General features: G+C 46.2%; 1 long non-coding RNA gene across 2 annotated transcripts; it reads right to left on the minus strand.

The window, feature by feature from the left end:
- Nucleotides 1–779: 779 nt before the first annotated feature.
- LOC106014913 (uncharacterized) lies at nt 780–7,790 on the minus strand. Of its 2 annotated transcripts, none has more exons than XR_011807485.1 (3): nt 7,499–7,790; nt 4,415–6,482; nt 780–3,029 (listed from the first exon to the last, which is right to left on the minus strand). It is a non-coding gene; the product is annotated as an uncharacterized lncRNA (long non-coding RNA). The 2 variants fall into 2 exon arrangements; XR_005263831.2 differs by having other exon boundaries at nt 4,230–6,482.
- Between the last annotated feature and the right edge of the window lie 5,713 nt (nt 7,791–13,503).

A 13,503-nucleotide genomic window follows, 5' to 3' on the forward strand; every position in this document is an offset into this window, starting at 1 on the left:
TGGAGTCGAAGGGATTTCCCAAACACTTTCCAGTGCTAGGAGAGACGGAATCACTGCGTGGTGTTTTCACAAAACAGGGCTGAATTACGGCAGCTCTCCAGCTCCGCATCAACAGCGGGAAATAGGGAGCTAGGAAAATACCGCACGGGTTTCAATGCTCACAGGTGGGACGTGGTCCTTACGGGGCCTGTGTTAACGTACACGAGTACTCCACAGTAGTACACGACCTAGAGAAATACATCATTGCACAGGCGTTTTGAAACTTTAACTCGTTCGCCTGCCAGTCCCCAAAGAGAAAGTCGTAACGCCCCGAGTTATCGACAGGCAACTCCATAGGAGAGTGAAGAAACAGCGAGGTGGAAGTCTTCGTGATTACCCTTATTGGTAACAGCTTATTAAAATATCCAAGAGATGACAGGGAGGAAAATTCCCTTCTAGTCGCCCAACCCTCCATACGCTGCCGGAGCCGAGCAATCCATGTGATGCAGGCAGCCATTTGGCTAGCAGATTAGGAGGAATTTGCATGAATGGCTGAGAATTTCAACAGCAGTTGCAGAGCAAGGGCATGTGTACCAACAAAACCCAAATGCATTGCTACACTTTACCTGACTAGGTAAAGTTTCAAGGTGGGGATGGTGTGTACAGAGCTGAGCCAGTCACCCTGTAAGGCGGGCATAATTATGCAGAGACAGGTTAATGTACGCTGTAAGAAGTAAGGCACGGAGATTAGGGGGCAGAATTTACATCTGGTTTAAAACATCACTATTACGAAATGCAAATGATTTAGCATCACATGAAAACACAAAGGGGGGTTATTTGTTTGGTAGACTTCGAAGAACCAGCACCTCTTTTAAAAGGGAGGTATGGGGAAATGTGATCTCGAGATCTAGACGCTGTCGCTTCGGGAGAAGGCCGAATGACATCCTATGGCGCTGAGTCCCCTGCCAAGCTGCGCACAGTTAGACCTCCAGGGCCCCAGCAGTATATGCCTCATCTCTGGCAACACAGTCTGGGGGTTTCACTTCTTTGAGGACTGCAGACAGCGAGCTCAGAGCGACCCTGCCTGTGGAAAAGCTCGGCCAAGTACTCCTGCCTCCTCGCCACTCAGCACTGCGGTGGTCCAGACCTCGTCAGGTCCCACAGAAAGTGCTTGTGCTTGTTCCACAGCCTCCAGGTGACTTCTGCTTGGTGTTGGTGAAGCAACTTGTAGTTCCCAAAGAAATTCTGTACAGACGAGCACAAACCTCAGGAACTTCTCATCTTTATTTTTTTTTCTTTTTTTTTTTTTTCTTCTGGTTGTGCCAGGAGAGACGTGAAACAGCACCAGGAGCCAAAGCTCCTGATCCAGAAGACCCGTGCGGCGGAGTCGCTGCCCTTCAGGCACTTGAGGGGCGGCATTTGGGATGCCATTCCCCTGCCGCAGACAATCTGAGGCTTTATGTTTTGTCCCGTGACTGGCGGGAAGTGGCTCCTAAATCGCACGACCCCAAAACACACTCACGTTTTATTCCTCTCTGGACATTATTTCAGCCAAATGGGGAAGAAGTAAGAAAGACAAATGGTTTCTTTTTCTTTCACAACTGAAAGTTTTACTCAAAGCTTCTCAGAAATCAGGCAGCGATGGAAGCACACGAGACTGAGAGGGCTAAGTGGCCCAAAGGGCACAGATGATAATGATGTGCCATACGCTGGAGGAAAACAATATCCCTTTCTTTAGAGGAAATTGCTCACCACCTTACCGCACGCTGAAATACTGAAAGCACGCGGGCTTGGGTTAGTATCAGGCAGCAGCAGAACGAGCAGCGCTAACGATTTCGGCTACAAAGCCGAGCGCGTCAGAAATACAAGTGCTACAAGGAGCCACCCTGTGGCACCAGCAAGCTAAGGGAGCAGAGGGCAAGTCAGGGTAGATGGGGTTTATTTTTTTTTTCCTTTTTGAAAGTCACGCCAGCAGGAGCCACGCAGGCTGGAACCGGCCCAAGCGGCCGCAGTCACGGCAGGGAACGCCTGGGCTGCGGGGCAGAGGGGCAGGGGGGCAGTGAGCTCTGGCACTTGGCCCCGCAGGGACAAAACCCCCCGGGGGAAGTCCAGCAACAGGGAGTAATGCTCTGTCTGTGCTGGGGAAGCTTTCGGATGTCCTAATGGCATGGGAACAGGGACAAGAGGTGGCTTTCTTGTGGCTGGCTGAAGCAGGCAACTCAGGGCTGTGAAGGAGGAGTCGCGGACATGCCCTGAGCCCGCGTGTCTCTGTGAGCCTCCCGAGCACTGCCACTTGCTGAGGACAGCAAGAGGACACAAGGGCTGGGCCGCAAGGGCAATAAAAACCTCTCTCTCCTCCTCAAATAGGCTCCCCGCTTGGCTCGGTAAGAAGCGAGATTTCTCACCTTTTCCTCTGAATTCTGAGGTTCAGTGAGTCGGTGCCCCACCGCCCACCGCAGCCCTCCGGTTCCGAGCACCCCTGGAGAGGAGATGCTCAGTTAGAGGGGCAAGGACAGAGAGTTCTTACAGGAACAACTGTGGGGAGCTGACCTGCCCCACAACACCTGCGAGGACATGTGCTCTCGGGCCGTGACGTGAGCTGGCAGTTTCGCCGCCAGCCCCGCTTGCAGCGCGCAGAAGCAGCGCTGAGGGCTCCCGTCCCCATCCCTCATCATATATGAAGGCTGTCACGGTGCCGCCGGCTTCTGACCTTTGTCCTTAATAAACGGGACACATCATATCTCCGAATGAAGTCACACACACCCCGGCGCAAGCATCAGCTGACATAAAAATACGGCAACTCCTCTGCTGAGCCACACAAGCTGCCACCAACATCACTTCCTTCTCCGACGCAAAGTTCAGCTCGAGGGCTCCACCCTGACTCAGAGCCGCCTGTAAAATTGGATCTGACGAGCCGAGAGATCACGTCTCCTCTCTGTGAGCAGGACTTTCCGCCGCAGCTACGTTTCGTTGGAACTTCCTCACGCCCAGCCCGGGGGAGGGAGGGAGCTGGTGAGTGTGGGAAACGCCACGGCAGTCGCAGAGTTCACCTGCCAAGGAAGTGAGAGGTTGACTTTCACGTTTCCCGTCAGCTTTCCTTCCAGAACGATTTTTTTTCAGACAAGGTACTGAATGACTCGTGCTTTCTACGGGTTGGAGAGCAGGAGCAATTTGTCACTATTATTTTCCCGTCTTTAAACATTCAAGAAGCACCCAGGTGCCAAATTCTAGGGCACGGTCAGAAATACCTACACGAGCAGTGGTCACTTATTTTAAATGGGAGGCAATCTGAAAAAACATAGCCAAACAGGCATTTACCGTATCCTTGAAAAATAAACTGGTTATTTTTGCTACTGAGGTTCACCCAAAAAAGGTGTGTTTTAAATGGCTTCTTGAAATTATTACACTAAAAACGCAGAGAGGAACGTGTTAAGTTTCATAACTTTCCCATCTGTTTTTTGGAAACAATGAAAAAAAAAATTCATTTGCTTATCCAGGTCAGCTAGACGTGTTTTTCTCTTATTCTTTTTCTACCCCAAAAGAGGATTCCCTAATATGATGATACTGCTTTCTGGTTAAACTCAGGTCCAGTCCCCTCGCTGCTTGGTAAACCTCTGGCGGGAGGACTGAGAGGGCTCTGCAGAGAGCATTTGATGCCTCCTGGCCGCAGAGAGACAGGGTGAAGGAGTCCTGGGCAACCCCCATCGGATGTTTGTCCAACCTGTTCTTAGACACCCTCGAGGAAGCAGATCCCCTAACTTTCTCAGGGGTTGTTCTGGTGTTTCACTCACTACCACAATCTACAAGTGATTCTTGCCAACCTAAAGCATCTTCCACCCTCCTCACAGCCAGTCTGAAACATCTCCCTCTTACCCACCTCTCCCTCAGCACTCAAAAACCTCTTCTTGCCTTTTGCACATAGTGGAAACTTATCCAAACCCCTCTCAAACCTCTTTTTCAGACTCAGTATACTTAGTTCTTTCAACACATCCTTTTATATTCTACATCTCTTTTTTTTTTTTCTTGCCCTATTCTGAACTTCATTTCTCAGCAGAGAGCATGAAACAGAATGCAATAGGACAGCTGAGGCCTCACCAGCACTTAGTGGAGTCATCTTTACCTCTTACTCTATGACTTACATATGCCACCTATTGATAAATCCTAAGAGAGCATTGTATTTTGCAAAAGCGTTGCATTGCCTCTTGCTATTTTGCTAGCGATTCCCTACACACCCCGTACAACCCTCTTACTTGTTTTCTCCAAGAAACTGATGATTGTTTTAATTGAATTTCACTTTTCCGTTTGTTAAGTTCATTTCGATTTCTGAACTGATCGTCTGCAGCAGTCACCGTCCGCCTGGGTTTGGTGTAATTTATACATTTCATAAACATGCTCTGCGTTACAGCAATCCATACCATCCTTTGTGTTTTCTTACACTGCTTTTATCACAGTAGTATCTCAGCGCATTACCGCAGAGCAGTTGGTGACATCTCTTCTGTCTCTCTCCCTCGCAAGAAGGGTGTGCATGGAGAGTTTGGCTTCAGGATATCGGGACATACATAAAACCACCATACACTTGTGTAGAGGAGACAAAAGACATTGTTCCTTCCACTTCGGACCCATTCCTGAGAAAACTGTTTCATATACAGTTACATTTAATGTTTATCATAGACTTCTGCGGCAACAGAGTAGCAATGTTGTCAGCTGTGATCTTCATTTCATTGACAAAGAGTGCTTGAGGATAAGGGCACAAGCTCTGAGTACAAATCAGTACTGTATGGAAACAGCATCACAGGGAGGACAAGGATAACATGCACACACTGCAGCCCACATCGGGTACGGTGGGTACTGGGATGCTCAAAGAGTGTGAGATACATTCAGCAACATATAAGGACTTTAATTTACTTGTACAATCTTCATAGTTTCTTTCAATCCAGCCAAATGCATATTCCTTGCTTGGCACTTCATTGGAAGTAAAGAAACAACCACCTGGCTAAGTAGAGTTTGATCATCAAGGTGCTTAAAACAATACACTGTTAAATTGCATTTTACAAACATTACATTTAAAATTGAATTTAATAAAGTACACTCTGATGATACCGGCTCACAGATAAAGGAACGCCTCACTCCAGCTGCACATTTCATAGGAGAAATGTTGTATCTGATGCCACGAGATGCTGTGCGCTTGTCATTCTTGCTGACATTATTTGAAAGTAGAGGTGTTGAACAGCGGTAAGTGCCAATCACAGAGAGATAAATCCAGAGTCACAGGTCGCTGTTAAAAGCACCACCACCATCTAATGCCTCATTTTGTATCCCTCCACCCTGCGTCTTTAATGTTGCTGTCTTGCATCTAAAATTTGTCCTACGCTTAGAGAGAAATACCTCAGCTCTGCAGCCCTGAGAGAACTCCCCTGGAAACCTGCCAGAAATTCATCTGCTCTATGCATAAGTTTGTTTATACTTTGTGTATTGCTGGCACCTTGCACAATCATTATATTACTCGTACATTCTCAGCAGATGAACAGAAATTGCTTATTTCAGTTAAGGCAATAAGCCCTCGTGTCTTCATCCTGTGGTTGCAGAAGAGGGAGGAGATGTGCGTTGCATCCGTAATGCCACAGGTCACACTTAGTAGGCCGCACAGTAAGCATCGCTGCGCCGAGTGGCACAACTTTTAAGCAATGGACCAATTGTTTTCTCTCTGAAAAAATGCAAGCCAGAACACGCCGTATTTTTAGCACTGAGCACACAGATTATTCCACCGCTTCTCAGAAGGCAGGATTTCACTTGCTCTTCTACAACTTAACAGAAAAAAAAATGTAAAGCAGTGACTGGAAGGCAAGAGGTACAGCATTAGCACTAATATACAGCGTTAACACTAATGTTCACTGTTTAATCTTTGGTGTAGTAGGTTGCCCACGTGACTTTTCAGTCAGCAGGCTGCACGTGCTGTCAGGTCTTTTTCTATTTAATAAATGATCTACCACTTCCATCCTTCAGTCTGTAAGACAGTAAGAAACGTTTATAAGGGAGCTAAAAAGCTCAAACACGATGGCATCCTTACTCATGCCGACTTCCTAGAAACCAAGTATAAGGATGCATAAAAGCTACTTGTTTTCTTTAGAGATAGGCTTAATTCATAAAGTTACATTTGTTGCTGAATGGTCACCATCAGCAGATGTGCTACATTGTGTACAAGAAACTTCCCCACAACATTTAAATGTCCCTGATTCAATGTAAATAAAGTAGGTATTGCATGTGGATCCAGCAGCCACCACTTCCTTACACTTGCAGCTCAGTCTCAAAGGCAGGCTGTTCTCAGGGCCTCGACGACAGGGAATTGCAGCAGTGTGGAGGGAGGAGCAGGAAAAGGCCCACTTCCACCTGGAGTTGCTTTTTATAAGCCTCCTTGCTGCCAAACAGGCAATCCCAGTGCTTAGGAGGATTGCCCCATGGGAGCCTTTCCGACAAAGACAAAAATACACAGTTTATTCTTGATCCTGAAAAAGAATAAGAGGAGAACCTTCAGAGAAATAAAGACAGGAATCACATGCTTGGTCCAAATACTAGATTTATTTATTTATTTATTTAGTAGTTAATCTTTTGTTTTGTTTTCTGTTTGTTTTGTTGCAAGTCTTCACAGAGATTTAAGGCTAGCAAGCTGCAGATTCCCTAATACCGGGAGCAGCAGCAAGTATTGCAATAAAAGGATCAGTGTAGGTGGGCCTCGGATTTTTGTCAGGCAGAAAATACAATTATACTCAGAAGTTTTCCAGTGCCAAAGACAGCAGCACATCAAACACTTTATACTGTCCTGGGCTTTTTTTTTTTTTTTTTTTTTTTTTTTTTAATGTATGTATTTATACAAAGGCACAATGTCATCGTAAGAGTTATCATCAAAGCCAGCGAGTCCTTAAACTTTCATACCAATGCCTAGAAATAATCTTTTGAAAAACATAGATCTCAACTACACAAGGAAAAAAGAAAAAGTTCTGGAAAAACGATAGGCAATAAGTATTTTTTTAAATCCTTTTTATATCTCCAAGTCTAAATGTCAAAGAATTCCAGTAGCTTAAACGACTGCAAGAACATTAAACCTATCCTTCACCTTAGATCATCAAGTTTTGCTGCACATTTTTTGCCTCTTTAAAACCAAAAACCCAGATCCAGCTTTGAGCAGAAGTCAGACTATTGCTTCACCGTGATTAGATGTAAGCAAAGGTGAGCAAACAGACGGACTCGGGGCCTGACGCTGTCAACATTTGTCCCATCCACCGCGCTTTACCCAACGCCGCTCAGCAGCAACACGCGTGGTAGTTTTTGCAAGATCATGGCCTTGTTTTAGCGTAACACAATCAAGATAATTTTTACAAGGTCAGAAAGTTGGAATAAGAGGAAACAAAATCCAGGCTGGCTGCGCCTGGAATCAATTAAGCTTATGTGCTTTTCAGATGCTGCTGCTTGTCCTGCTATTAAATAGGTTTTTTTTTGACGTGTACGTACTATTGGTGCGTACCTAGAAGTGTGCATTTCATGCATTTCTCCACTTATTTATGCCCACATGAGCCAGGGGAGGTTGAAAACAGCGAAGAGGCGTGCGTCTGCGTGGCTGAAGCGGCTTCACCCTTCTTCCAGCCGGGTTACCTGCCACCAGCCGTGCCTGCGGTGCGCGGTACCTGTCTGAAAAGCAAATTACGGCTATGGGAGATGCCCGAAACACCCCAAGCAGCTGATTTGCTGGTGGTGCCGGCGGGAGCCCTGTCAGGAGGGCTGCCTCAGGGACCCCCCCCCCCCATCGCGGCGGCTGCCCCGGGCTACCTGCGCCCTCCCCCCGTTGCCATGGCGACGGCAGCGCCGAGCCGGGCTGGGCCGGGCCCGGGGGCACGGCGTGGCTCCCCCCTCGGCTCCTCTCCCCCCACCCCACCATTTTGGCCCCTTTTCACCCCAAAACCTTGCCCGCCCCCTCCCCCCGCCCCGGGCAAGCACCGCCCCTCCCCCCCCCCAACGGCCACTCCGCTCGTGACGTCACCCCGAGGGCGGGTTTTACCCCGGCGATGATTGACAGCGGCCGGCGGCCAATGGGGAGCGCCGACACCTCACGGGGACGGAGCGGGCAGGGGGCTTCCCCCCCCCCTTTTTTTTCCCCCTTTTTTCCCCCTTTTTTTCCATTTTTCTCCCTTTTTAGATTACTAACCCCCCTTTTATACCACACACACACATTGACACCTCGCCCCGAGGAGAGTGGCCTCCGTGCAGGCCGGTGACATGTGCCGCCCCCGTGCCCTCCCTCCCCAAGAGTCATCCCGCCTCTTCGCCAAAGGCAGAAAAACGAGGTCCTGTCCACAAAGCAAACCAAATAAACTTTTCTGCTTGTTTGTTTTTTTGTTCGTCCAGTGATAGCTATTAAAGGTCTGCCCGAAGTAATTTGAACTGGAAGCTCCTTTTCTTGGATCACCCCCCTAGGCACCCACCCACAAAAAGCAGGGAAAGGACAGGGTGGGAGAAGTAACAAGAAGAAAAGTGCGGTACCAAAGATGTGACGAAACTCACAAGAAACAACACGTGGAGCTTTGCTAACTGGAAAGAAAATCCAATCAGTCCCAAGTAGGATCGCAGCGAAAATCCCGAAGTGTTTTACGATGCACGGTGGCCAGTTCTGCAGGCCATATCGTGACATGGCTGTCCACACAAGATTTTGTTCATAGGTGTGGGTGCCGTTTCCTCTGAAGTTACTTCACAAACATAATTTCTGCTTCATAGCGATGCCACGGGAGACACCAGAAGCATTTCAATTTCTGTGCAGGCACATTTTCCTTGTGAGTGAGCAACGTGAGGCAAGGAGAAACTGCACAAACTGTCCACTGGATTTTTGGGCAAGGTGTTTTTTAAGTCATTGTTTGTCTCACTTGGCTCTCAAGGACACCAGAAACCTGGAGTCTTTTTTTTTTTTTTTTTTTTTTTTTTTTTTGCCAGTATTCACTTTCAAGCACTTTTGACATGAACCTAACCGCCAAGTCAGGTCAGCCCATCCTTACAAAACCAATAGAAAAGCCAGGGAAAAATGCTTCTGCTTCCAGACACGTTCAAGACAAAGCTGTGCTGTGTTTTTCCGCAACAATCCCAGCCTCTTTACAGGTTAACTTGCCCCAAGTCCTCTGCCACCACTTCTGCTCCCATCTCTTCTCCTTAAGCCGTACTTACCTACCTTCATATCCTGGGGGCTGCCTCCCCTCTGGTCTCGATGTTGTCACCTGTGCACAGCTCACACCTGTGTGTCCATGCCAGAGTTGCATCGCCACAGTCAGCCTGGTGCTTTGCTTTCAGGTTGGAAATGAGGAGACATTTCTTCTCAGAAAGAGCAGTCAGGCATTGGAAGGGGTTGCCCAGGGAGGTGGTGGCATCACCATCCCTGGGGGTGTTGAAGGAGAGGCTGAATGTGGTGCTTGGGGACATGGTTTGGTGGGTGACATTGGTGGTAGGGGGATGGTTGGACCAGATGATCTTGGTCTTTTCCAACCACGATGATTCTGTTATTCAGCAGCAGCAGCAGCACCACTTCTGAGACACAGGAGGCAGTGCTCAGCTGCTGGGTAACACCTGCCAGGCCCTGAAGTCTCTCCCTGCACTGTGATATTGGGAAGTGGTGAGCAACTCCACACGTTTTGTCCTTCTGAGGAGCCTTGGCACTTCACTGTCCTGTAAGTCACAGTATTTCAACCATTTCCTGCATCTAAAAATATTCTCCTAAGTCATGATCTGAAAATGCATTGTTTTCATAACTACGTCAACTGGGACAGCATTAGCCCCAAATTAACCCTTGTTACAGGTGTGTTGGTCTCTTCTGAACCATCCTCTCACTTGAAGATTTATTTTTCTTCCCGTATCATGTGTCCAAGCCTAGGCAAAGTAAATAATCACTTTCCACTTAATTTGATACGTGGTATTGAGCTTCACTTAGGAAAGGCTAATTAGATCATGCTACACTTTACACCAAATCTGCTCTCTCACCAGTCATCAAGATTGTGCCCAATATAAAAGCTTCTATTTATGAATTTTAAAAATTATAGGGAAAACACCTCTCGGAGGGAAAGCACAGAGCAGCGCGTGCTGACGCACCGGCTCATTTACATTCTCTCTGTTGCGGACAGTTCTACAAGAGCTGTAATTTGGGACGGGAGCTCACGTGGATGCACATACGCTGTCGTGGGCTGGCCTCTGAATAAACCACCGAGTGGATTTCCACTGCACCTTATTTCACCCGTACGTCACGCAGCAGTTAAACCTGAGCGCCAGGAACATGCTCCAGCTGATTTCTCGACACAAATCTTCAGAAATACTCACCGCTATGACAGGGGAGGTTCGCAGCATTGAAAGTTGCAACCAAAACCAAAACTTTTTAATTTTTTTTTTTGAAGTGAGCAGCCCACCTGACAGTATAAATGGTGATTTCCTTAATCAGAGCTCCCAAGACAAGTGTGCTTCTTTAGACTGGGATAAAGAACTGCCCGGGAGCGTGCTGGTTCTGCTTTGCCCAGCTCCGATTGCCTGCAGTGAGCCTGCTACACTAACAGCCTCCCTCCTCGAGCCAACCCTAATGCTGGAGCACTTTTTTTTTGGTTCTCTCCAGCTGCTAAGTGAAGAATAAACTTTCGGTTTAGCCCCTCCTTTATTGGAAGGGGAATAGGGTAATACGCTGTAATTGGTTTTCCATGTTTGCCAAGAGTCTGTTTCCTCTTATCATCCACAATATTTAACATAGGTCTTGTAATAGTTCCAAAAATAATAAAATCTGTCCCAAGAATAAAAATGATAGATCCACAACATGCTGCTTTTTTGTCATGGTCTTGGTTTTGTAACATTCTGTTAGTAGTTTTTATTGCCTAATGTTGTGGTTTCTTTCATACGCAGCAGACCCAGTAAAGACATTTCATCAGCTACTTACACAGCAGCAGCCCAGATTATTTACAAATGGAGATTTCAGTACCATATTAAAATAAATCACCACTGTACGCTGTTAAAGTTACAATGCAGTAACAGGGCAGAAAAAGAACAGGCTGCACTAGGGGAAGGAGCGTTAAGAGTTTACAAATGAGAAGCACGGTATCAGCAAACAAATTGAAGATACCCAAATAAAACCAGTCAGTCTTCCTTTCTCCCCTTCCTCCTCCCACTCAGTAGAGGAATAGGCAAATTATAAGCCCCCCCCAAACAGTCGACATGTAACATGTGCAGCATGTAACTGAACTCATGCAACACTTTCCTTGTGATTTTAAGTCGTGCAGGGACACAACACACCCGCCTCACCCCCGCCCCTTCCCCCAGAGCAAATTCCCATAAGCGTAGGTGTAAGGGACGTGGAGCAGTAAGCATGGGGAGGGAGCAGCACCTTTCTCACTGGATTTCAACTTGGATGAAAGAATGCCAGAAGAGACAAGACAAAAAGGAGATAATACACGAGAGAAACCGGACTGAGGAGAAGACTGAGAAAGCTGTAGGACCATCAACCATGCCAAAAGAACAGCCCTTCGATGGGAACTGCCACTGTGGGTTCAAACATTTGCAAAAGCAATGCCCTCTCGTAACACCCGAGGGAAGCACAGGCACATCGTGGTGCCGTCACTTAGAAGTATTAAGACCTTCAATACAAAAAAAGAGAAACCAGAAGACAATCTTAAGCTAACTTTTTCATTCGAAGTGTATTAATTGTAACTTAGAGCCTGGTAAGTTCACATTTTACCCCCATCCCAAGAACAGTTTTAGTGCCATAATACACAGCATTAGACTCTTAAGGCAGAAATATTTTTCCCAAGTTAAGCACATGCCCGTTAGCCTAATCTCCGGCCTTCTAAAAAAAAATCCCACACTATACAAATGCTGTGGCTGAAGGCTCTCCAACTAGTCAGCAAAACAATGAACCAAGTATTACAAAAAGCGTAACGTAACAGAAAGGAGACATCTCTGGAGCGGTGCTGGCTAGGGGCTGCAGGCAGCCTCTCATTATTTTAACTTATCAGCGAGCGTTTTGGCAGTCATTTACCCTAAGTCAATGCTGGATCTGATCTTGCACAAGAATAAATCAGAATGATTGAAGTCTACAGAAACACACAGGTAGGAGATCAAGAGGGAGTTTAGTCTGTTTTAAATGACTGCCAAAATACCTGGAGCTTCTCATCTTCAGCAGAAATAGGAGCGACAAGTCTTTAAGTCATGCTTAGAGGATTTGTCACTCCAAATTTACTCTTTTATGAGTTAAATGTGGTTTATACCATTTGGTAAATTGGGACTATAGGGAAACTGTCACCGGGGTATGATTTTTCACTATTGATAGTAGTCTTAAATTACAGCTTTACAAGTTGCTGGGGAATAATGAAATATTTTAATTCTTTGGTTATGAAAATGCAATCAATAAAAGCAACTGGAATGCGGCATGAAAGCTAGTTATCAGTCACTCGTGTAAAAGTAAAACTGAAACCTGTAACACAATAACCTTGTAAAGCACATGCTGTGCAAGTAAATCCTGCTGGGTTCTGTACTATATAATTTTCAAATTCTAGTAGGATGAAATAGGATCAGTGGTTTCTCAAAACCCACAAAAATATGCAGATTTCTGACAGGCAACAAAAGGACTGTGTGCGCATAAAGCTCGTGACAAAGCGCCAGCCAGAGTGTGAGGAAACTTGTTCTATTCTAGTTCCTCTTTGGAAGTACCAGATTCTTGAGATAACACACTGTGTATGACTAGCATGTAAGGCAGGACCAACCAGCAGGATCACAACCACTATCCACCTGTGACTGTAAGTCACACCACACTGCCCCTTGTCCCCTACCTCATCCTCTCCCCCCCCCAAAAAAAAAATAATAAAAAAATCACTGTAGTAGGTTCCTGGTCAGTTCTTTGCCTTCCATGCCTTCAGGAAATGAATGAATGCCAGAAGCTTTAATGAAATATCCTAGCTTTAAGTCATCATCACTTAAACCATGCATTTTTGTTCTTGTCAGAACTAGGGTACAAATTCCCCTACTTTGCTTTCTTAACAGTGGCATTTTTTTTTTTTATGTCTAAGATAAATTTATTGCCATTTATAACACAGCTGAGGCTGCTATAGAAAGGCACACTCTTCTCCCAACTCCTGTCAAGCAGTTAAGGTTCTGTAATGGTGCCAGTTCCAAAACACCTTTGAGCAGTTAACTCGAGCAAGTACTCTCATTCATTTGTTCTTTCTAGTGAGCACCTCCTCAATACAAGCCATTTTTCTCCCAGCATCCATGCAAAGCAGCCCTATGGCTTTACCATCATGCAACACAAGTTTCAGACTTCAGTTGAAGCAGTGTTGGTGTTTTATAAATGCAAATACATAATAAACAGTTAACAACACGTAAATAGAGAGCCCTCTTAAAAATGTAAGTAGTTGAACACATTGCTTATTGTGCTCCTGAACGTGCAAGAAAGATGTGAAGTCGGCAACCAACAGCTATCCTGATCAGTTGTCCCTTCCCCCAATACACAAACAAGAAGTTCCA

The sequence above is a fragment of the Anas platyrhynchos genome, chromosome 2 (assembly GCF_047663525.1).
Source record: "Anas platyrhynchos isolate ZD024472 breed Pekin duck chromosome 2, IASCAAS_PekinDuck_T2T, whole genome shotgun sequence".
NCBI classification, from domain to species: Eukaryota; Metazoa; Chordata; class Aves; order Anseriformes; family Anatidae; genus Anas; species Anas platyrhynchos.